Below are 21,363 nucleotides of genomic sequence, written 5' to 3' on the forward strand. Positions count from 1 at the left end.
CTACCTGTTGCCAGACAATTAAGGACTGTATTTGCCATGGCACAAGACCGATTCACTGTTAATGGCATGAGAGCCATTTAATCAGTCAGGACTTCGTATTGCGTGCTGCAACTTGGCTCCCTAGAGCTCATGTTCCTAAGTTATACCATGCTAATGGAAGCGCTTTCACACCAGTGTTCCAGACTTAGCCCAACTGAGGAATCTAATAAGTTTTCTGACCAGATCTAAAGCTTAACGAGAGGTGCTAGGAAGGCTGTGATGTGAGAATGCCAGAAACCAAACAGAACATGGTCCACCTGCTATTGCTCGCCTGTGTGCAGTCAGTAGGCTTTTAATGCCATTCTTCTTCAGATGAGTAATCTGAGGCAAAATATGCAGAGCAGCAAACTCTATGTAGGCTCCAGCAACAGCAGAACAATTTTCCATGGTGCTCTTTTATTAGAAAGAGTCACACTAAATGCCTGTGGCTCTTCTTCAGGGGTCAGTCCTTGGTCCAGTCCTGTTCAATTTATTCATCAATGACCTGGATGAAGGCACAGAGTGCTCCCTCAGCAAGTTTGCTGATGACACGAAACTGGGAGGAGTAGCCTCCCCCAGAGGGCTGTGCTGCCATCCAGAGGGACCTGGACAGACTGGACAACTGGGCGGTGAAAAACCTCATGCAATTCAACAAGGCCAAGTGCAAGGTCCTGCACCTGGGGAGGAATAACCCCAGACACCAGTACAGGCTGGGGACCGACCTTGTGGAGAGCAGCTCTGCAGAGAGGGACCTGGGTGTCATGGTGGATGATAAGTTGACCATGAGGCAGCAGTGTGCCCTCGTGGCCAAGAAGGCCAATGGAATCCTGGGCTGCATTAAGAAGAGCATCTCTAGCAGGTCAAGGGAGGTGATCCTGCCCCTCTACTCAGCCCTGGTGAGGCCACATCTGGAGTACTGTGTCCAGTTCTGGGCTCCACAGTACAAGAGGGATGTGGAGCTGCTGGAGAGAGTCCAGCGCAGGGCTACAAGGATGATCAGGGGCCTGGAACATCTGCCCTATGAGGAGAGGCTGAGGGAGCTGGGCCTGTTCAGCCTGGAGAAGAGAAGGCTGAGAGGGGATCTAATCAGTGTATATAAATACCTCAAGGGAGGGAGTGCAGAGGACGGGGATGGTCTCTTTTCAATGGTGGCCACTGATAGGACTAGAGGAAATGGCCGGAAACTGAAACATCAAAAATTCCATAGGAACTTAAGGAAAAATTTCTTAACAGTGAGGGTGACAGAGCACTGGAACAGGCTGCCCAGAGAGGTTGTAGAATCTCCTTCTCTGGAGATCTTCAAAACACGCTTGGATGCAGTCCTGTGCCACGTGCTCTAGGTGTCCCTGCGTGTGCAGGGGGGTTGGACTAGATGATCTCTAGAGGTCCCTTCCAACCCTAAGCATTCTATGATTCTATGATTCTATGATTCTTCTTGCCTACGGCCATACCACCCTGAAAATGCCCAATCTCGTCTGATCTCGGAAGCTAAGCAGAGTCGGGCTCGGTTAGTACTTGGATGGGAGACCGCCTGGGAATACTGGGTGCTGTAGGCTTAGAAGAGCGTCTCCAGCAGGTCGAGGGAGGGGATCCTGCCCCTCTACTCAGCCCTGGTGGGGCCGCATCTGGAGTATTGTGTCCAGTTCTGGGCTCCACAGTACAAGAGGGATGTGGAGCTGCTGGAGAGAGTCCAGCGCAGAGCCACAAGGATGATGAGGGGCCTAGAACATCTGCCCTATGAGGAGAGGCTGAGGGAGCTGGGCCTGTTCAGCCTGGAGAAGAGAAGGCTGAGAGGGGATCTAATCAGTGTCTGTAAGTACCTCAAGGGAGGGAGTGAAGAGGATGGTGCTGGTCTCTTTTCAGTGGTGGCCACCGACAAAGCTAGAGATAATGGCCACAAACTTAAGCACCAAAAGTTCCACAGGAACTTAAGGAAAAATTTTTTAACAGTAAGGGTGACAGAGCACTGGAACAGGCTGCCCAGAGAGGTTGTGGAGTCTGCTTCTCTGGATCTTCCAAACCCGCTTGGACGCAGTCCTGTGCCACGTGCTCTAGGTGACCCTGCATGTGCAGGGGGTTTGGACTAGATGACCTCTAGAGGTCCCTTCCAACCTTAAGCATTCTATGATTCTATGATTCTATGATTCTATGATTCTATGATTCATCAGTCTTCAACAGAGCACATCAAAAATTTATTTTACATCCATTTTTCCTAGAAAGCAATTCCTTTCTCCTCAAAAGGGACGCAACAACCCAAATCCCTAGTGAGGAATTCAGCTGAAGGTCACACAGATATGCCATCAAACTCCACCTGCATAAGCAGAACAGTGCTAGGCTGACAGTGAGCATCCGCAGCCTTGACACATCCTCTACCAGCCACTAGCAGCCAGGCCCCAGGAGGCTGCATGAATGCCTGTAGGGCCCACCCGCCTCCATGCGCACAGAGACCCTGGGAGGACACAAGAAAACCCGTAGCGTTCCCCCGGTCCCGTGCACATGGAGGCCCCGGGAGGACACAAGAAAGTCCGTAGCGTTCCCCTGGCCCTGTGCAGATGAAGGCCCCGGGAAGCTGCACGAAAGCCCATAGGGCCCCCCAACCCCGTGCGAATGGAGGCCTTGGGAGGCCGCATGAGTAACTATGGTGGGAGTAACTATGACTCTCTTACTGGGGACTGTAGTTACAACACGGGCTTAGCTGCAGAGACAATACATCCATGTGGTTCCCGCCGGACCCTGTAACATTGCGTGACAAAAGTTGTCTCTGCCCCGGGATTAGTTGCTCCTACCCTATTGAGTAGCGGTCGCTGGCTGCTCAGTAGTATTCTAGGTGTGAGATATTACAAAATTGTCCAGCCATTTCATTACTGGACTGTAGCTCCTTGCGTCGCGGGCTGTAATTGGGCATCTCTGGAGGACTTGGGGGTGTTGTTCTCCTGGGTATAACAGAACCCCCTAGACACACATCCAACCCATGGAGTCCTGGGTTGTGAATTTCATTTTGGTGGCGACTCAGACAGGGGAGTTCCCTGTGGAAACAACCGGGAAAGTTCCTGTGTCGATAAGATCAGAATCAGAGATCTGCCTTACCTTACCATTCACACTTTATAACTCGGATTATGGCATCTGGGGAGGGGAGTTCCCTGAACCAGCAAATCTGGATTTCATTAGAGATCTGCCAGAGGTCTATGAGGTGCTGGCGTCAGGGGTCGCAGCAGGAAATAGGAGTGGAAATGCTGCCGGAGAAAGAGGTCAGGCTACCTAACCTGGCCCTGCAATCCATCCTGAACTAGTCAGTCCTATCTTAGTACTGGGGGCCAGAGCATCCGAGGTTTCTACCCTGGTAGTGAAGGTCCTCTAGGACCATCCAGCATATCCATGCTGTGGTACTAGCGTGGCTAAGATTATGGTTTTAATGGAACATCTGAAGAGGACCCATGGTCGGAGACGGATCCTATATCAGTGCTCTCAATGTGGGAGGACTAATGAGAAACACCATAGTATTGCATGCCATTTCCCAAAGTTCCAGGGACCCCCAGTTGAGGAGGGCCCCCTGGATGCACCCAAATGGGAGTGTGAGGAATGCAGGCAAAAATTTAAGATGAAAAGTGGCCTGTCACAGCACAAAAGGTTTGTGCCCCCACTTACAAGGAATGTGGAGCGGATTGAGGGAGCTTGCCCGAAGAAGAAAGTGGTACATGGCACTCACAAGAGCTGCTGGACTGAGGACGAAGTTGCACAACTGATTGAATGGAAGACAGGTTTAAGAACCAGCAATTTTTTTAATAAGCTGATTGCAGAGCATTTGCCAACGAAATCGGTGAAACAGATCAGCGATAAAAGGAGGCAGCTGGCAGCTACAGCTAGGACTTTGCTGCCCGAGAAATTTGCAGCTGCGGCGCTGGGAAGGGAACTCCCCCCCGTAGTGGAAAAAGTTGAGGATATTAGAAGGGAATATAGAAGGATTGTGAGTGAGCAGATTTGTGCAGGAGCTCTATGTGGCCAGAGGGCGTTCCAAGAGGCTATGGAAGATATGGAAGACCCCTCCGAGGTTATCATCCGTCCACTGGAGTTGCCAATATCCCTTGCAAAGGGGAAGCTCGTCACATCTAGGATGTGCTATCATCGTAAGCATCTAACCGAGGCTGTTCCTGCAAGAAAGGAGAAGAAGTGGATGAAACGCAGGGCAGTTAAGTGGGGACAATATCTCAGGTACCAGCAGCTCTTCGTGTTTGATCAGAAGAAGCTTACTGGAATTATACTTGATAACATCGAAGCCATCAGATGGCCCCTCCCTATAGAAGTAGTTTGGGACTTCTTCAAAGTGAGGTGGGAGGAGGTGGTCCCCTTTACCAGCTTGGGCTTGTTCCAGAGTATGGGAAAGGCCGACAGTTCTGCCTTCCGATCCATGATCTCCATGGGGGACGTCATGAAGAATGCTGTGGAGATGTCTCGATGTTCCACCCTGGGACCCGATGGCCTATTCCTGAGGGATCTGGTTAAGATAGATCCCCAGGGCAGCCAGATGGCTGAATTGTTCAACCTGTGGCTGTTGGTTGGGAAGGTCCCGGGCGTGATGAAGGCTGGAAGAACTATTGTGATTCCGAAGTCGACCGATGCCTGGAAAACTGTGGACATCAACAACTGGAGACCCATTACCATCAGGTCGATAACACTCAGGATGTTCTCCCAGATCTTAGGCACTAGGTTGCAACAAGTGTGTCCCGTGAACAGAAGGCAAAGGGGCTTTATAGCAGCAACTGGTCCATATGCGTCTATATGGCCGTATATAGAGTTTTTTGAGAGGAATATATTTTTTTAGGGGGAAAAAATGTGTTTTTTGGGGTGGAAAATGAGTCCATACGTGTCTATATGGCCCTATGTAGGGTTTTTGAGAGAAATATGTTTTTTGGAGGGAAAAAGGTGTTTTTTTTTCTGTGCAAAATGCCGAAAAAGTAATAAAAGAAAGAAAAAAGAAGGAAAGGGGACTGTAGGATGCCAAGGGGCACGTGTAAGGGGGAGTCTTAGAGGGACCGTTTGCTGGCCCTTACTTACTCCTATGCTCTAATATGGTGAGGCTTCCCCCACACACCTTCAGTGGGGATGATTTTTGTGCCGGAGCTGGCTTGGAAATAATGCACAACACTTAAGCTATGATACAGGAATCTATATTGAAACAAAAACCATAAGCATAAGTAGATAAAGAACAATAACAACAAGAATAAAAATAACAAAAATCTCATTAACAATAACAATACTTTCAACAAGAATATAAACAACAAAAAATACTACTCTAAAAAATCTAGAAAGAAACATTTCCATACCAGGTTCATGATGGCGTCGCTGGGCCCAGCGCTTCCTGGCAGCAGCCAGGGTGAAGCAGACCTTGGCCTGCAAGGGCCAAGGAGCCATTGGCACTCGTAGCCCCGAGAGCAGGGGTCTCTGTCCCAGGAGCCTCTTGGCGTCTCCGTGCGTGGGAGTGGTGGGGCCCGGAGCAGGCAGTGCCGGCCCTGCCCGCAGCAGCCTCCTTGCGCCCAGCAGCCCCTTTGGCAGGCAGGCAGAGAGCCCAGTGCCAAGCAGAGCAGAGAAAAGGGCAAGGGGAGCGGTGCGAGTGCCAAGGGGTGTGCGGCGGCTTTGGGGCCTCCCCTGGGAGGCGTTGCGCAGGCTGCCCCGCACCCTGTGGGCACCATGGGTGGCCCCTGGTGCTGCACGGCCCTGCTGCTCACCTGGCCTTGCTGCTGCGTGGCCAGCACTGGAGCCACTGTGAGGCGCAGCCCTGGGAAGCATACGTGTTCCCGTGGCAATAACTGCCCCTCTGGGATGTTCCACTGCTCCGTGGCGGGAGGAGGGCAGTGCAAGGGGCCAGGGGGGCCACCGTGAGGAAGGGTCTGCATGTGCTGGTCTCCCCCTGGCACTGCTGAGCCTGGCAGCAGAGAGCAGTGCATGGCCTTGGGCTTGCTGGGTGCCAAGGAGGGCTCCTCACGCAGCCCCATGGCACTGCTGGCGGCTGCCTGCCCAGAGGCCGGGCTGCACTTGGGGCTCTGCTTCCACTCCTGCAAGCAGCCTTGAACGCCTTCATCTTTCCTCCCTGCTCCCCCTCCTGCCCTGTTGAGCCCGATGGACTAGAGAAAGGTTGGGTTTCCATGGTCGAGGCGTGTTCCTCAGTAGCGCAATGAGCGCAAAGGGCAGTTGTGCCCTGGGGCCAAGTGTGCATGTCCTCAGCAGAGCCCTTGTGAGTTGAGGGTGGCCTGGGAGCCCCTGGTGCGCTGCTGGGCTCCTTCTCTTGTCCTGCCGCGCACCTTGCACAGGCCATGTGCTGTGGCTGAGATCAGCCTTCGTGCGGCTCCTGCACTTCTGTCCCTTACATGGCTTCCTCCCTTGGGTAAGGACAGGGAAGCCAAGGGCAGAAGGAGTAGGAGATCTCCCTGGTGCCATCAGGTGTTTCCCTCGCACAGGGGAAAACCCTCCAAAAACATGCAGCACAACCCCTGCCACCAAAGTACTGGAGCCCAGAGGAGCACCTTGCTGCTGGCCAAGCTTGCTTGCTGGCAAGCGGCAGTGCCCCTGCGAGGCAGAGCGCAGCTGCTGGGAAGGGGCTGATGCCAGAGGTGCGCGGAGGGCTCTGGGTGGCTCCCAAGCAGCCGCAGGGCTGGTGGCACAGGGAATTGCCAGCAGGCATTTGGCTGCTGCCCTGGGAATGCTGGAGGACAAGTGTGAAGCAGAGCAGTCTTCCCTGTACAAACAGGCACACTATCTTCCCTCTATGCAGGTACTGTCCTTGCTCAGCACTCACGTTGCTCTGGGCTCAGCTCTCTTGCCACCTGCCTTGCACAGTTCAATCAAGAAGCTTCTGCATCCAGAGGCCAATCATGCTGCTCTCCTGGCTGCTGCACTTGCCCCCTCTCCACAGTACTTAACTCTGACCTGTTCTGTAGGGCTCTTGTCTTGGCATGACCTTGTTGTTTCAAGGCCTTTTTCAGGGTCTCCCAGGCATCACTGATGAAGGTCTCAGCACGTACTCTGCACTGCTGCCCGTGCCACGGCTTCCAAGGGCTGCAGGGGGCAGAGCAGGCACATATGTGCCTTCAGCAGCAGCAGGGACCTGCAGCTGCTGCAGCTCTGCCCAGCACTGGGCTGCAATAGTCTATTCCTAATGGAGGTGAATTCCCAGCCCTTGGGTAAGGACAGGAAAGCCAAGGGCAGAAGGAGTAGCTGATCTCCCTGGTGCCGTCCATTGTTTCCCTCACACAGAGGAAATCCCTCCAAAAGCAAGCACTGCAAACCCTATCACCAAAGTGCTGGAGCCCAGAGGAGCATCTTGCTCAGCAATTGCTTGCACTAAAGGACACTTCCAGCATTCCACACTTCCAGCAAACAGAATCAACCCTGTTTCTCATCCCACCCACAAAGCACGCAAGAGCATGAGTCTTGGCACTGCTTCACACTTCCCTTGGCATGCTCTTTACAGCCTCACTCCAAATGGGGCTCTGCGCTTCTTCCATCTCTGAATTACATACTAGCACTAAAGCACCCTTCCAGCATTGCTTTCGGCAGCAAAACAGAATCAACTTTGTTTCTCATCCCACCCACAAAGTGTGCCCAGCGTTAGTGTTGGCACTGCTTCACAATTCCTTTGGACTGCCCTTTACAGCCTCCAAATGGGGCTCTGAGCTTCTTCCCTCGCCAAACTCCACGCTTACACTAAAGCGTGCTTCCAGCATTGTTTTCGGCAGCAAAACATAATCAAGCCTGTTTCTCATCCCACCCACAAAGCGTGCCCGGCATGCGTCTTGGCACTGCTTCACACTTCCCTTGGCATGCTCGTTGCAGCCTCACTCCAAATGGGGCTCTGCGCTTCTTCCCTCGCCGAACTCCACGCTATCACTAAAGTACACTTCCTGCATTTCCTTCAGCAGGAAAAAAGCAACAACCCTGTTTCTGAGGCTTGATTCTGTTTTGCTGCCGAAAGCAACGCTGGAAGCATGCTTTAGTGTAAGCGTGGAGTTCAGCGAGGGAAGAAGCGCAGAGCCCCATTTGGAGTGAGGCTGTAAAGAGCATGCCAAGGGAAGTGTGAAGCAGTGCCAAGACGCATGCCGGGCACGCTTTGTGGGTGGGATGAGAAACAGGCTTGATTCTGTTTTGCTGCCGAAAGCAACGCTGGAAGCACGCTTTAGTGTAAGCGTGGAGTTCAGCGAGGGAAGAAGCGCAGAGCCCCATTTGGAGTGAGGCTGTAAAGAGCATGCCAAGGGAAGTGTGAAGCAGTGCCAACACTCATGTTGGGCACACTTTGTGGGTGGAATGAGAAGCAGGGTTGTTGGTGTTTTCCTTGTGAAGGAAATCCAAGATGTGTACTTTAGTAATAGCATGGAGTTAGGAGCTGGAAGAAGCGCAGAGCCCCATTTGGAATGAGGCTGTAAAGAGCATGCCAAGGGAAGTGTGAAGCAGTGCCAAGACTCATGCTGGGCACACTTTGTGGGTGGCATGAGAAACAGGGTTGATTCTGTTTTGCTGCTCAAAGGAATGCTGGAAGTGTGCTTTAGTGTTCGCATGGAGATCAGAGATGGAAGAAGAACAGAGCCCCATTTGGAGTGAGGCTGTAAAGAGCATGTCAAGGGAAGTGTGAAGCAGTGCCAACACTAATGCTGGGCACACTTAGTGGGTGGGATGAGAAACAGAGTTGATTCTGTTTTGCTGCCGAAAGCAACGCTGGAAGCGCCTTTTAGTGTAAGCATGGAGTTCGGGGAGGGAAGAAGCGCAGAGCCCCATTTGGAGTGAGGCTGTAAAGAGCATGCCAAGGGAAGTGTGAAGCAGTGCCAAGACTCATGCAGGGCACACTTTGTGGGTGGGATGAGGAGCAGGCTTGATTCTGTTTTGCTGCCGAAAGCAATGCTGGAAGTGTACTTTAGTGATATCATGGAGTTAGGAGATGGAAGAAGCGCAGAGCCCCATTTGGAGTGAGGCTGTAAAGAGCATGCGAAGGGAAGTGTGAAGCAGTGCCAAGACTCATGCTGGGCCCCTTTTGTGGCTCGGCTCAGAAACAGGGTTGTTGGTGTTTTCCTTGTGAAGGAAATCCAAGATGTGTACTTTAGTAATAGCATGGAGTTAGGAGCTGGAAGAAGCGCAGAGCCCCATTTGGAGTGAGGCTGTAAGGAGCATGCCAAGGGAAGTGTGAAGCAGTGCCAAGACTCATGCTGGGCCTCTTTTGTGGCTCGACTCAGAAACAGGGTTGTTGGTGTTTTCTCGCTGAAGGAAATGCAGGACATGTACTTTAGAAATAGCATGGAGTTCAGAGATGTGAAGCAGTACCAAGACTCATGCTGGGCACACTTTGTGGGTGGGATGAGAAACAGGCTTGGTTCTGTTTTGCTGCCGAAAGCAACGCTGGAAGCACGCTTTAGTGTAAGCGTGGAGTTCGGCGAGGGAAGAAGCGCAGAGCCCCATTTGGAGTGAGGCTGTAAAGAGCATGCCAAGGGAAGTGTGAAGCAGTGTCAAGACTCATGCTGGGAAGGCTTTGTGGGTGGGATGAGAAACAGGCTTGATTCTATTTTGCTGCCGAAAGCAACGCTGGAAGTGCGCTTTAGTGCAAGCGTTGAGTTTGGCGAGGGAAGAAGCACAGAGCCCCATTTGGAGTGAGGCTGTAAAGAGCATGCCAAGGGAAGTGTGAAGCAGTGCCAAGACTCATGCTGGGCACACTTTGTGGGTAGGATGAGAAACAGGCTTGATTCTCTTTTGCTGCTCAAAGGAATGCTAGAAGTGTGCTTTAGTGCTAACAGGTAATTCAGATATGGAAGAAGCGCAGAGCTCCATTTGGAGTGAGGCTGTAAAGAGCATGTCAAGGGAAGTGTGAAGCAGTGCCAACATTAATGCTGGGCACACTTTGTGGGTGGGATGAGAAGCAGAGTTGATTCTGTTTTGCTGCCGAAAGCAACGCTAGAAGCGCCTTTTAGTGTAAGCATGGAGTTCGGGGAGGGAAGAAGCGCAGAGCCCCATTTGGAGTGAGGCTGTAAAGAGCATGCCAAGGGAAGTGTGAAGCAGTGCCAAGACTGATGCTGGGCACACTTTGTGGGTGGGATGAGAAACAGAGTTGATTCTGTTTTGCTGCCCAAAGGAATGCTACAAGTGTGCTTCAGTGTTAGCATGCAGTTCAGAGATGGAAGAAACACAGAGCCCCATTTGGAGTGAGGCTGTAAAGAGCATGCCAAGGGAAGTGTGAAGCAGTGCCAAGACTCATGCTGGGCACACTTTGTGGGTGGGATGAGAAACAGGCTTGATTCTCTTTTGCTGCTCAAAGGAATGCTAGAAGTGTGCTTTAGTGCTAACAGGTAATTCAGATATGGAAGAAGCGCAGAGCCCCATTTGGAGTGAGGCTGTAAAGAGCATGTCAAGGGAAGTGTGAAGCAGTGCCAACACTAATGCTGGGCACACTTTGTGGGTGGGATGAGAAACAGAGTTGATTCTGTTTTGCTGCCGAAAGCAACGCTGGAAGCACGCTTTAGTGTAAGCATGGAGTTCGGCGAGGGAAGAAGCGCAGAGCCCCATTTGGAGTGAGGCTGTAAAGAGCATGCCAAGGGAAGTGTGAAGCAGTGCCAACACTCATGCTGGACACACTTTGTGGGTGGGATGAGAAACAGGGTTGATTCTGTTTTGCTGTCGAAAGGCATGCTGGAAGGGTGCTTTAGTGTTAGCATGCAGTTCGGAGATGGAAGAAGCACAGAGCCCCATTTGGAGTGAGGCTGTAAAGAGCATGCCAAGGGAATGTGAGGCAGTGCCAAGACTCATGCTGGGCCCCTTTTGTGGCTCGACTCAGAAGCAGGGTTGTTGGTGTTCTCCTTGTGGAGGAAATCCAAGATGTGTACTTTAGTAATAGCATGGAGTTAGGAGCTGGAAGAAGCGCAGAGCTCCATTTGGAATGAGGCTGTAAAGAGCATGCCAGGGGAAGTGTGAAGCAGTGCCAAGACTCATGCTGGGCTCACTTTGTGGGTGGGATGAGAAACAAAGTTGATTCTGTTTTGCTGCCGAAAGCAATGCTGGAAGGGTGCTTTAGTGCTAGTATGTAATTCAGAGATGGAAGAAGCGCAGAGCCCCATTTGGAGTGAGGCTGTAAAGAGCATGCCAAGGGAAGTGTGAAGCAGTGCCAACACTAATGCTGGGCACACTTTGTGGGTGGGATGAGAAACAGAGTTGATTCTGTTTTGCTGCCGAAAGCAACGCTGGAAGCACGCTTTAGTGTAAGCATGGAGTTCGGGAAGGGAAGAAGCGCAGAGCCCCATTTGGAGTGAGGCTGTAAAGAGCATGCCAAGGGAAGTCTGGAGCAGTGCCAAGACTCATGCTGGGCACACTTTGTGGGTGGGATGAGAAACAGGCTTGATTCTGTTTTGCTGCCGAAAGCAATGCTGGAAGTGTACTTTAGTGATATCATGGAGTTAGGAGATGGAAGAAGCGCAGAGCCCCATTTGGAGTGAGGCTGTAAAGAGCATGCGAAGGGAAGTGTGAAGCAGTGCCAACACTCATGTTGGGCACACTTTGTGGGTGGAATGAGAAGCAGGGTTGTTGGTGTTTTCCTTGTGAAGGAAATCCAAGATGTGTACTTTAGTAATAGCATGGAGTTAGGAGCTGGAAGAAGCGCAGAGCCCCATTTGGAATGAGGCTGTAAAGAGCATGCCAAGGGAAGTGTGAAGCAGTGCCAAGACTCATGCTGGGCACACTTTGTGGGTGGCATGAGAAACAGGGTTGATTCTGTTTTGCTGCTCAAAGGAATGCTGGAAGTGTGCTTTAGTGTTCGCATGGAGATCAGAGATGGAAGAAGAACAGAGCCCCATTTGGAGTGAGGCTGTAAAGAGCATGTCAAGGGAAGTGTGAAGCAGTGCCAACACTAATGCTGGGCACACTTAGTGGGTGGGATGAGAAACAGAGTTGATTCTGTTTTGCTGCCGAAAGCAACGCTGGAAGCGCCTTTTAGTGTAAGCATGGAGTTCGGGGAGGGAAGAAGTGCAGAGCCCCATTTGGAGTGAGGCTGTAAAGAGCATGCCAAGGGAAGTGTGAAGCAGTGCCAAGACTCATGCAGGGCACACTTTGTGGGTGGGATGAGGAGCAGGCTTGATTCTGTTTTGCTGCCGAAAGCAATGCTGGAAGTGTACTTTAGTGATATCATGGAGTTAGGAGATGGAAGAAGCGCAGAGCCCCATTTGGAGTGAGGCTGTAAAGAGCATGCGAAGGGAAGTGTGAAGCAGTGCCAAGACTCATGCTGGGCCCCTTTTGTGGCTCGGCTCAGAAACAGGGTTGTTGGTGTTTTCCTTGTGAAGGAAATCCAAGATGTGTACTTTAGTAATAGCATGGAGTTAGGAGCTGGAAGAAGCGCAGAGCCCCATTTGGAGTGAGGCTGTAAGGAGCATGCCAAGGGAAGTGTGAAGCAGTGCCAAGACTCATGCTGGGCCTCTTTTGTGGCTCGACTCAGAAACAGGGTTGTTGGTGTTTTCTCGCTGAAGGAAATGCAGGACATGTACTTTAGAAATAGCATGGAGTTCAGAGATGTGAAGCAGTACCAAGACTCATGCTGGGCACACTTTGTGGGTGGGATGAGAAACAGGCTTGGTTCTGTTTTGCTGCCGAAAGCAACGCTGGAAGCACGCTTTAGTGTAAGCGTGGAGTTCGGCGAGGGAAGAAGCGCAGAGCCCCATTTGGAGTGAGGCTGTAAAGAGCATGCCAAGGGAAGTGTGAAGCAGTGTCAAGACTCATGCTGGGAAGGCTTTGTGGGTGGGATGAGAAACAGGCTTGATTCTATTTTGCTGCCGAAAGCAACGCTGGAAGTGCGCTTTAGTGCAAGCGTTGAGTTTGGCGAGGGAAGAAGCACAGAGCCCCATTTGGAGTGAGGCTGTAAAGAGCATGCCAAGGGAAGTGTGAAGCAGTGCCAAGACTCATGCTGGGCACACTTTGTGGGTAGGATGAGAAACAGGCTTGATTCTCTTTTGCTGCTCAAAGGAATGCTAGAAGTGTGCTTTAGTGCTAACAGGTAATTCAGATATGGAAGAAGCGCAGAGCTCCATTTGGAGTGAGGCTGTAAAGAGCATGTCAAGGGAAGTGTGAAGCAGTGCCAACATTAATGCTGGGCACACTTTGTGGGTGGGATGAGAAGCAGAGTTGATTCTGTTTTGCTGCCGAAAGCAACGCTAGAAGCGCCTTTTAGTGTAAGCATGGAGTTCGGGGAGGGAAGAAGCGCAGAGCCCCATTTGGAGTGAGGCTGTAAAGAGCATGCCAAGGGAAGTGTGAAGCAGTGCCAAGACTGATGCTGGGCACACTTTGTGGGTGGGATGAGAAACAGAGTTGATTCTGTTTTGCTGCCCAAAGGAATGCTACAAGTGTGCTTCAGTGTTAGCATGCAGTTCAGAGATGGAAGAAACACAGAGCCCCATTTGGAGTGAGGCTGTAAAGAGCATGCCAAGGGAAGTGTGAAGCAGTGCCAAGACTCATGCTGGGCACACTTTGTGGGTGGGATGAGAAACAGGCTTGATTCTCTTTTGCTGCTCAAAGGAATGCTAGAAGTGTGCTTTAGTGCTAACAGGTAATTCAGATGTGGAAGAAGCGCAGAGCCCCATTTGGAGTGAGGCTGTAAAGAGCATGTCAAGGGAAGTGTGAAGCAGTGCCAACACTAATGCTGGGCACACTTTGTGGGTGGGATGAGAAACAGAGTTGATTCTGTTTTGCTGCCGAAAGCAACGCTGGAAGCACGCTTTAGTGTAAGCATGGAGTTCGGCGAGGGAAGAAGCGCAGAGCCCCATTTGGAGTGAGGCTGTAAAGAGCATGCCAAGGGAAGTGTGAAGCAGTGCCAACACTCATGCTGGACACACTTTGTGGGTGGGATGAGAAACAGGGTTGATTCTGTTTTGCTGTCGAAAGGCATGCTGGAAGGGTGCTTTAGTGTTAGCATGCAGTTCGGAGATGGAAGAAGCACAGAGCCCCATTTGGAGTGAGGCTGTAAAGAGCATGCCAAGGGAATGTGAGGCAGTGCCAAGACTCATGCTGGGCCCCTTTTGTGGCTCGACTCAGAAGCAGGGTTGTTGGTGTTCTCCTTGTGGAGGAAATCCAAGATGTGTACTTTAGTAATAGCATGGAGTTAGGAGCTGGAAGAAGCGCAGAGCTCCATTTGGAATGAGGCTGTAAAGAGCATGCCAGGGGAAGTGTGAAGCAGTGCCAAGACTCATGCTGGGCTCACTTTGTGGGTGGGATGAGAAACAGAGTTGATTCTGTTTTGCTGCCGAAAGCAACGCTGGAAGCACGCTTTAGTGTAAGCATGGAGTTCGGGAAGGGAAGAAGCGCAGAGCCCCATTTGGAGTGAGGCTGTAAAGAGCATGCCAAGGGAAGTCTGGAGCAGTGCCAAGACTCATGCTGGGCACACTTTGTGGGTGGGATGAGAAACAGGCTTGATTCTGTTTTGCTGCCGAAAGCAATGCTGGAAGTGTACTTTAGTGATATCATGGAGTTAGGAGATGGAAGAAGCGCAGAGCCCCATTTGGAGTGAGGCTGTAAAGAGCATGCGAAGGGAAGTGTGAAGCAGTGCCAAGACTCATGCTGTGCCCCTTTTGTGGCTCGGCTCAGAAACAGGGTTGTTGGTGTTTTCCTTGTGAAGGAAATCCAAGATGTGTACTTTAGTAATAGCATGGAGTTAGGAGCTGGAAGAAGCGCAGAGCCCCATTTGGAGTGAGGCTGTAAAGAGCATGCCAAGGGAAGTGTGAAGCAGTACCAAGACTCATGCTGGGAAGGCTTTGTGGGTGGGATGAGAAACAGGCTTGATTCTGTTTTGCTGCCAAAAGCAACGCTGGAAGCGCGCTTTAGTGCAAGCGTTGAGTTTGGCGAGGGAAAAAGCACAGAGCCCCATTTGGAGTGAGGCTGTAAAGAGCATGCCAAGGGAAGTGTGAAGCAGTGCCAACACTCATGCTGTGCCCCTTTTGTGGCTCGACTCAGAAACAGGGTTGTTTGTTGGTGTTTTCTCGCTGAAGGAAATGCAGGACATGTACTTTAGAAATAGCATGGAGTTCAGAGATGTGAAGCAGTGCCAAGACTGATGCTGGGCACACTTTGTGGGTGGGATGAGAAACAGAGTTGATTCTGTTTTGCTGCTGGAAGGGATGCAGGAAGTGTGCTTCAGTGATATCGTTGAGTTTGGAGATGGAAGAAGCGCAGAGCCCCGTTTGGAGTGAGGCTGTAAAGAGCATGCCAAGGGAAGTGTGAAGCAGTGCCAAGATTGATGCTGGGCACACTTTGTGGGTGGGATGAGAAACAGAGTTTATTCTTTTTTGCTGCCGAAACAAATGCTGGAAGTGCGCTTTAGTGTTAGCATGCAGTTCAGAGATGGAAGAAGCACAGAGCCCCATTTGGAGTGAGGCTGTAAAGAGCATGCGAAGGGAAGTGTGAAGCAGTGCCAAGACTCATGCTGTGCCCCTTTTGTGGCTCGGCTCAGAAACAGGGTTGTTGGTGTTTTCCTTGTGAAGGAAATCCAAGATGTGTACTTTAGTAATAGCATGGAGTTAGGAGCTGGAAGAAGCGCAGAGCCCCATTTGGAGTGAGGCTGTAAAGAGCATGCCAAGGGAAGTGTGAAGCAGTACCAAGACTCATGCTGGGAAGGCTTTGTGGGTGGGATGAGAAACAGGCTTGATTCTGTTTTGCTGCCAAAAGCAACGCTGGAAGCGCGCTTTAGTGCAAGCGTTGAGTTTGGCGAGGGAAAAAGCACAGAGCCCCATTTGGAGTGAGGCTGTAAAGAGCATGCCAAGGGAAGTGTGAAGCAGTGCCAACACTCATGCTGTGCCCCTTTTGTGGCTCGACTCAGAAACAGGGTTGTTTGTTGGTGTTTTCTCGCTGAAGGAAATGCAGGACATGTACTTTAGAAATAGCATGGAGTTCAGAGATGTGAAGCAGTGCCAAGACTGATGCTGGGCACACTTTGTGGGTGGGATGAGAAACAGAGTTGATTCTGTTTTGCTGCTGGAAGGGATGCAGGAAGTGTGCTTCAGTGATATCGTTGAGTTTGGAGATGGAAGAAGCGCAGAGCCCCGTTTGGAGTGAGGCTGTAAAGAGCATGCCAAGGGAAGTGTGAAGCAGTGCCAAGATTGATGCTGGGCACACTTTGTGGGTGGGATGAGAAACAGAGTTTATTCTTTTTTGCTGCCGAAACAAATGCTGGAAGTGCGCTTTAGTGTTAGCATGCAGTTCAGAGATGGAAGAAGCACAGAGCCCCATTTGGAGTGAGGCTGTAAAGAGCATGCCAAGGGAAGTGTGAAGCAGTGCCAAGACTCATGCTGAGCCCCTTTTGTGGCTCGACTCAGAAGCAGGGTTGTTGATGTTTTCCCGCTGAAGGAAATGCAGGACGTGTACTTTAGTTATAGCATGGAGTTCGGCGAGGGAAGAAGCGCAGAGCCCCATTTGGAGTGAGTCTATAAAGAGCATGCCAAGGGAAGTGTGAAGCAGTGCCAAGACTCATGCTGGGCACACTTTGTGGGTGGGATGAGAAACAGGGTTGATTCTGTTTTGCTGCCGAACGCAACGCTGGAAGCGCGCTTTAGTGTAAGCGTGGAGTTCAGCGAGGGAAGAAGCGCAGAGCCCCATTTGGAGTGAGGCTGTAAAGAGCATGCCAAGGGAAGTGTGAAGCAGTGCCAACACTAATGCTGGGAACACTTTGTGGGTGGGATGAGAAACAGGCTTGATTCTTTTTTGCTGCCGAAAGCAACGCTGGAAGCGCCCTTTAGTGCAAGCGTGTAGTTCGGTGAGGGAAGAAGCGCAGAGCCCCATTTGTAGTGAGGCTGTAAAGAGCATGCCAAGGGAAGTTTGAAGCAGTGCCAAGACTGATGCTGGGCACACTTTGTGGGTGGGATGAGAAACAGAGTTGATTCTCTTTTGCTGCCGGAAGGGATGCAGGAAGTGTGCTCCAGTGATATCCTTGAGTTTGGAGATGGAAGAAGCGCAGAGCCCCGTATGGAGTGAGGCTGTAAAGAGCATGCAAAGGGAAGTGTGAAGCAGTGCCAAGACTCATGCAGGGCACACTTTGTGGGTGGGATGAGAAACAGGCTTGATTCTGTTTTGCTGCCGAAAGCAACGCTGGAAACGCGCTTTAGTGTAAGCGTGGAGTTCGGCGAGGGAAGAAGCGCAGAGCCCCATTTGCGCACGCTTTGTGGTTGGAGTGAGAAACAGGTTCCTTGGTGTTTTCTGCGAAACGCTTTAGCAGCCCGTTGGTGCTAGTATGGAGTCAGGGGATGGATGAAGCGGAGAGCCCCGTTTGGAGTGAGGCTGCAAAGGGCATGCCAAGAGAAGTGTTCTGCTGTGCCAAGACTCGTGCTGCGCACACTTTGTGGTTGGAGTGAGAAACGGGTTCCTTGGTGTTTTCTGCGAAACGCTTTAGCAGCCCGTTGGTGCTAGTATGGAGTTAGGGGATGGATGAAGCAGAGAGCCCCGTTTGGAGTGAGGCTGCAAAGGGCATGCCAAGGGAAGTGTTCTGCTGTGCCAAGACTCGTGCTGCGCACACTTTGTGGTTGGAGTGAGAAACGGGTTCCTTGGTGTTTTCTGCGAAACGCTTTAGCAGCCCGTTGGTGCTAGTATGGAGTCAGGGGATGGATGAAGCGGAGAGCCCCGTTTGGAGTGAGGCTGCAAAGGGCATGCCAAGGGAAGTGTTCTGCTGTGCCAAGACTCGTGCTGCGCACACTTTGTGGTTGGAGTGAGAAACGGGTTCCTTGGTGTTTTCTGCGAAACGCTTTAGCAGGCCGTTGGTGCTAGTATGGAGTTAGGGGATGGATGAAGCGGAGAGCCCCGTTTGGAGTGAGGCTGCAAAGGGCATGCCAAGGGAAGTGTTCTGCTGTGCCAAGACTCGTGCTGCGCACACTTTGTGGTTGGAGTGAGAAACGGGTTCCTTGGTGTTTTCTGCGAAACGCTTTAGCAGCCCGTTGGTGCTAGTATGGAGTTAGGGGATGGATGAAGCGGAGAGCCCCGTTTGGAGTGAGGCTGCAAAGGGCATGCCAAGGGAAGTGTTCTGCTGTGCCAAGACTCGTGCTGCGCACACTTTGTGGTTGGAGTGAGAAAAGGGTTCCTTGGTGTTTTCTGCGAAACGCTTTAGCAGCCCGTTGGTGCTAGTATGGAGTCAGGGGATGGATGAAGCGGAGAGCCCCGTTTGGAGTGAGGCTGCAAAGGGCATGCCAAGAGAAGTGTTTTGCTGTGCCAAGACTCGTGCTGCGCACGCTTTGTGGTTGGAGTGAGAAACGGGTTCCTTGGTGTTTTCTGCGAAACGCTTTAGCAGCCCGTTGGTGCTAGTATGGAGTTAGGGGATGGATGAAGCGGAGAGCCCCGTTTGGAGTGAGGCTGCAAAGGGCATGCCAAAGGAAGTGTTTTGCTGTGCCAAGACTCGTGCTGCGCACGCTTTGTGGTTGGAGTGAGAAACAGGTTCCTTGGTGTTTTCTGCGAAACGCTTTAGCAGCCCGTTGGTGCTAGTATAGAGTCACGGGATGGATGAAGCGGAGAGCCCCGTTTGGAGTGAGGCTGCAAAGGGCATGCCAAAGGAAGTGTTTTGCTGTGCCAAGACTCGTGCTGCGCACGCTTTGTGGTTGGAGTGAGAAACAGGTTCCTTGGTGTTTTCTGCGAAACGCTTTAGCAGCCCGTTGGTGCTAGTATGGAGTCAGGGGATGGATGAAGCGGAGAGCCCCGTTTGGAGTGAGGCTGCAAAGGGCATGCCAAGAGAAGTGTTTTGCTGTGCCAAGACTCGTGCTGCGCACGCTTTGTGGTTGGAGTGAGAAACAGGTTCCTTGGTGTTTTCTGCGAAACGCTTTAGCAGCCCGTTGGTGCTAGTATGGAGTCAGGGGATGGATGAAGCGGAGAGCCCCGTTTGGAGTGAGGCTGCAAAGGGCATGCCAAAGGAAGTGTTTTGCTGTGCCAAGACTCGTGCTGCGCACGCTTTGTGGTTGGAGTGAGAAACAGGTTCCTTGGTGTTTTCTGCGAAACGCTTTAGCAGGCCGTTGGTGCTAGTATAGAGTCAGGGGATGGATGAAGCAGAGAGCCCCGTTTGGAGTGAGGCTGCAAAGGGCATGCCAAAGGAAGTGTTTTGCTGTGCCAAGACTAGTGCTGCGCACGCTTTGTGGTTGGAGTGAGAAACAGGTTCCTTGGTGTTTTCTGCGAAACGCTTTAGCAGCCCGTTGGTGCTAGTATGGAGTCAGGGGATGGATGAAGCGGAGAGCCCCGTTTGGAGCGAGGCTGCAAAGGGCATGCCAAAGGAAGTGTTTTGCTGTGCCAAGACTCGTGCTGCGCACGCTTTGTGGTTGGAGTGAGAAACAGGTTCCTTGGTGTTTTCTGCGAAACGCTTTAGCAGCCCGTTGGTGCTAGTATGGAGTCACAGGATGGATGAAGTGGAGAGCCCCGTTTGGAGTGAGGCTGCAAAGGGCATGCCAAGAGAAGTGTTTTGCTGTGCCTAGACTCGTGCTGCGCACGCTTTGTGGTTGGAGTGAGAAACAGGTTCCTTGGTGTTTTCTGCGAAACGCTTTAGCAGCCCGTTGGTGCTAGTATAGAGTCAGGGGATGGATGAAGCGGAGAGCCCCGTTTGGAGTGAGGCTGCAAAGGGCATGCCAAAGGAAGTGTTTTGCTGTGCCAAGACTCGTGCTGCGCACGCTTTGTGGTTGGAGTGAGAAACAGGTTCCTTGGTGTTTTCTGCGAAACGCTTTAGCAGCCCGTTGGTGCTAGTATGGAGTCAGGGGATGGATGAAGCGGAGAGCCCCGTTTGGAGCGAGGCTGCAAAGGGCATGCCAAGAGAAGTGTTTTGCTGTGCCAAGACTCGTGCTGCGCACGCTTTGTGGTTGGAGTGAGAAACAGGTTCCTTGGTGTTTTCTGCGAAATGCTTTAGCAGCCCGTTGGTGCTAGTATGGAGTCAGGGGATGGATGAAGCGGAGAGCCCCGTTTGGAGCGAGGCTGCAAAGGGCATGCCAAAGGAAGTGTTTTGCTGTGCCAAGACTCGTGCTGCGCACGCTTTGTGGTTGGAGTGAGAAACAGGTTCCTTGGTGTTTTCTGCGAAACGCTTTAGCAGCCCGTTGGTGCTAGTATGGAGTCAGGGGATGGATGAAGCGGAGAGCCCCGTTTGGAGTGAGGCTGCAAAGGGCATGCCAAAGGAAGTGTTTTGCTGTGCCAAGACTCGTGCTGCGCACGCTTTGTGGTTGGAGTGAGAAACAGGTTCCTTGGTGTTTTCTGCGAAACGCTTTAGCAGCCCGTTGGTGCTAGTATGGAGTCAGGGGATGGATGAAGCGGAGAGCCCCGTTTGGAGCGAGGCTGCAAAGGGCATGCCAAAGGAAGTGTTTTGCTGTGCCAAGACTCGTGCTGCGCACGCTTTGTGGTTGGAGTGAGAAACAGGTTCCTTGGTGTTTTCTGCGAAACGCTTTAGCAGCCCGTTGGTGCTAGTATGGAGTCAGGGGATGGATGAAGCGGAGAGCCCCGTTTGGAGTGAGGCTGCAAAGGGCATGCCAAAGGAAGTGTTTTGCTGTGCCAAGACTGGTGCTGCGCACGCTTTGTGCTTGGAGTGAGAAACAGGTTCCTTGGTGTTTTCTGCGAAACGCTTTAGCAGCCCGTTGGTGCTAGTATGGAGTCAGGGGATGGATGAAGCGGAGAGCCCCGTTTGGAGTGAGGCTGCAAAGGGCATGCCAAAGGAAGTGTTTTGCTGTGCCAAGACTCGTGCTGCGCACGCTTTGTGCTTGGAGTGAGAAACAGGTTCCTTGGTGTTTTCTGCGAAATGCTTTAGCAGCCCGTTGGTGCTAGTATGGAGTCAGGGGATGGATGAAGCGGAGAGCCCCGTTTGGAGCGAGGCTGCAAAGGGCATGCCAAAGGAAGTGTTTTGCTGTGCCAAGACTCGTGCTGCGCACGCTTTGTGGTTGGAGTGAGAAACAGGTTCCTTGGTGTTTTCTGCGAAACGCTTTAGCAGCCCGTTGGTGCTAGTATGGAGTCAGGGGATGGATGAAGCGGAGAGCCCCGTTTGGAGTGAGGCTGCAAAGGGCATGCCAAAGGAAGTGTTTTGCTGTGCCAAGACTCGTGCTGTGCACGCTTTGTGGTTGGAGTGAGAAACAGGTTCCTTGGTGTTTTCTGCGAAACGCTTTAGCAGCCCATTGGTGCTAGTATAGAGTCAGGGGATGGATGCAGCGGAGAGCCCCGTTTGGAGTGAGGCTGCAAAGGGCATGCCAAAGGAAGTGTTTTGCTGTGCCAAGACTCGTGCTGCGCACGCTTTGTGGTTGGAGTGAGAAACAGGTTCCTTGGTGTTTTCTGCGAAACGCTTTAGCAGCCCGTTGGTGCTAGTATGGAGTCAGGGGATGGATGAAGCGGAGAGCCCCGTTTGGAGCGAGGCTG

At 51.9% G+C, this 21,363-nt stretch overlaps 1 pseudogene; it reads left to right on the forward strand.

The window, feature by feature from the left end:
* The first annotated feature begins 1,455 nt into the window (after window positions 1-1,455).
* On the forward strand, window positions 1,456-1,574 carry LOC148594715 (5S ribosomal RNA; annotated as a pseudogene).
* The last annotated feature ends 19,789 nt before the right edge of the window (window positions 1,575-21,363 follow it).

The sequence above is a fragment of the Tinamus guttatus genome, unplaced genomic scaffold (assembly GCF_059628265.1).
Source record: "Tinamus guttatus ecotype Peru unplaced genomic scaffold, ASM5962826v1 Tinamus_guttatus_pri_ptg000212l, whole genome shotgun sequence".
NCBI lineage: Eukaryota > Metazoa > Chordata > Aves > Tinamiformes > Tinamidae > Tinamus > Tinamus guttatus.